Here is a 3,528-nt window from a genome sequence, read left to right on the forward strand (position 1 = left end):
GTCCCGTCGGGGCTTCCATCCGAAACCCCTGCAAAACGGATTTCAGACACATGCGCCGACAGGGCCTGTGACTAAAGTAGTGCAAATGGAGTCACCGTGTTCTCTGTCGTGCAGCATTTTCGGGTGTGTATGCTTTCTGGAGGCAGACACCCAGATGTATTAGACTGCGTCTGGGTGTCCGCCTACAGAAAGCATGTACTCCCGAAAATGGTGCCCGACAGAGCACACGGTGACTCTGTCTGCACCCTTATAGTCAATGGCCCTGTCGGTGCATGCATCCAAAACCCGTTTTGCGGGTGGTTTGGACGGAAGCTACCACGGGACAACTGAATGGAGAGCTGAACGCTATGTGAAAGGAGCCTACAGGGAAAAAATATGATCGGCAGTCCAAAATTGGACAAGTTGGATTGACATCTCGATATTGGCAGATTGAGTCTACATTAGTCTAATGTGAATGAGATCTTAGAGACTAAGAAAATTTATTATACATGAAGCTTTTACGGCTTTGACCAATCTTCTTGCGATGAACAATATAATTTAGGAAATATATTTAGGAGATCCTCCTAATTAACATGTCCAGATTGCCTGGAATATGATGGAACTAAAAATGTGTCAAAGGAAATTTGGTCTAGGTAATGGAGTGGTCTTCTCAAAGGCTTTTGTAGAGGTTGCCCTGTCTTTTACACATAGACTGTATTTGACTACATCTAATAAAATTCTGTCTATGGTCCAGGAATAGGTCAGTTCTGACTCACAACTCTCTTTATATACATTATATGACCATCCCTCATACAGTGAAAAAGAAACTACCCCACATATTCTTCAACTGACGTCTTAAAGATCTTCCCCGCTATCCTGTCCCAATTTATGCCAATCATTTTTAGATCGCCTAAAAATATACAGCGTACTGTAAAGGTCAGATTTGCATTAACAAGTTCTGGGAATCAAAGCCATAATTAGCCGATAGCTCTGTTGTGTTTATGAGATGCTCCTCTAAGGAAACTTTTCGAGAACTTCTACTTGAGGTACAAATACCACTTGTGTGGTCTTATCCTCCCTTAATTAGAGCCACTTCTTTTTTGTAATTTGTACATTCATGCTTTGTATATTACAACTGCCCCCCAGTGGGACTCACAATCTAAATTTCCTATCGGTATGTCTTTGTAGTGAGGGAGAAAACTGAAGAACCTTGGGGAAACCCACCTAAACATGAGAAAAACATACAAACTCCTAGGCGGGATTTGAACCCAGAACTCTAGGGCTGCAAAGCAAAAGTGCTAAACACTGAGCCACCTTGCTGGCCAGACTACACAGGGTTTGTTTGTAGTCTGTTACCGTGGAGACAGTGATGAGCAAGCATGCTCGCCACTGCTCGTTACTCAATCAAGCATAGAGGGTTCTCAGGCACGAATCGAGTACCAATTAGAATGGAAGTCGATGGGAAATGCAAGCATGTTTAAACTCCAATGCTTGATGCTTGACCGACGAGTAGTGGCGTGCACACACGTTTATCACTTATGGAGATACATCAGTCTGTATAGGATCTGTGGAAACTTAATAGAATACTGTTGGAAAGTTGCTTTTTTTGTATTTGAGATGCATTCAAGAAACATAAAAATGTTGTGAAGGTTGATGCCATACTTTCCAACTCTCCTCGAATGCCTGTGAGGCTTCCGAAAAAAGGGGCATCCTGGAAAAGTTGGACATAACTCCAGAGCACCACAGCACTTTCAAAAGGTTTCTTGAGGGTAACATTAGGATTCTATGATATGTCATCAGATGGAGCCCGAGCATTGATGTGCACATTCAGGGGACACAGAAATGTTGTGGAGTGTGAGTGACAAAGTTATGGAGGGTGTGTAGCCTATAGCCTTATCTCGGAAAGTTGTCAAGTATGTTTTTAGTGAACTCTAAAGGTCTTTTTAAGACTTTCCCCTTTCAAAGTAAAAATAAGATACTCACCTCTGAGATCTGTGCCGTTACGGAAATATTGGCGTCTGGTCTATTGGGCACTTGTGTGATATTTTTATGTCTCGTGCGCCCTGCAGCCACTCAGAGGCCGCTATTGGGTTGCTGTACTCCCAATTTGTCCGCTTGTCCAACATTTGTCGGAGGAAAGTGAGACCTCAGCAATTGCTGATTGGCTGCAGGGGTCACGTCGCATAAGAATATATCGGGAGCCCCGAGAGACCTGGCATCGACAATGCTGGATCAACACCAAAGCAGGAGGTGAGAATCTGTTATTTTTGTTTTACAAGGGGGTGTACTTAAATAAAAGAAAAAAGACAAGGATTGTGCAGGTAATGAATGTTAGTTGTGAGATGTGTTTACCCCAAACCTAGAGACATTATGCACAACCCTAATGATGGGTATTTGTGGTCTGGAATGAGAATGAGGCCTAAAAATTATCTTTTTGTCCAAGGTACACAACATTTTGGGGGTGGAAAATTGGGGTTGAAATGAAGTCCATCCTTCAACCTTTCCCAAAAAATAATCTAAAAGAAAGTCCATTGTTCAACCTTTCGCAAAAAATAATCTAAAAGGAAGTCCATACTTCATCCTTTCCCAAAAAATAATCTAAACAAAAAGTTTTATCCTTTCCATGTTAACCGACCAATTTTCGGTGGTGATGAATGGAGAAGAAGAAAAACTAAGGAATCGTTGACTTTCATAGTGGACAATATGATATTTCTCTTTAATAAAAATGAATAAAAGTAGCTCCTTAAACCTCCATTGTCATCTTTCTTGCCTCCGTGACCTGCTGGGAGTTGGTTAACAGCTAGTGGTCATTTAGCGTGTCAATCCAGCTACAGATTTCTCCTACGGTGTCGGTATACTATCGTAACCCAATGTCTGTAGCTCAATGCTGAAATGGAAGAGAGCGGATAGATAGCTTTTGTATCACTTTTACTGCTTTTTTGTTTGTTTTTTCTTAAAGGTTTTCTGGTTCCTAAAATTGACTATCTGGCTTTAGGATAGGCTATGAATTTTAGATTGGTCGTGGTCCAACTCTTAGCAGCATCCCCACCGCTCAGTTAATTGATGGGGTTGCGGTACTCTGACAAGCACCAAGTTCTCTTCACTTTTTACTGAGGACAATTATGTTCTCGGTAGTGGCTGTGTAAGGTCACTGAAATAATAAATTGAAATCACACATAGTCATTTCTTAATGTGAGGAATTGTGCCTTGTAGTCAATGTACGGGACGCTTTAATCCCCAGAGCGTCATGTCCCCTTTGAGCAGCTGATTAAAAGTAGCGAAAGTTGGTGACCCACTGATCTAATATTGAAATTCTATGCTAAAACATGGCCAATTTTAAAGAACTTGATGACCTTTTTAATTAATGTGAGATGATTTGTGAATGTGATAGCCTAAGTGCATCATAGTGGTCACCTGTAGAGTCCATATGCATACCATAGCTCATGGTGGGGAACTGTATAGTCCATGGCCATACCATAGCTCATGGTTGGGGAACTTCAGTGTCCACAGCCATAATATAGCTCATGGTGGGGAATTGTATTGTCCATG

The sequence above is a fragment of the Anomaloglossus baeobatrachus genome, chromosome 4 (genome assembly GCF_048569485.1).
Source record: "Anomaloglossus baeobatrachus isolate aAnoBae1 chromosome 4, aAnoBae1.hap1, whole genome shotgun sequence".
In the NCBI taxonomy this organism is placed as follows: Eukaryota; Metazoa; Chordata; class Amphibia; order Anura; family Aromobatidae; genus Anomaloglossus; species Anomaloglossus baeobatrachus.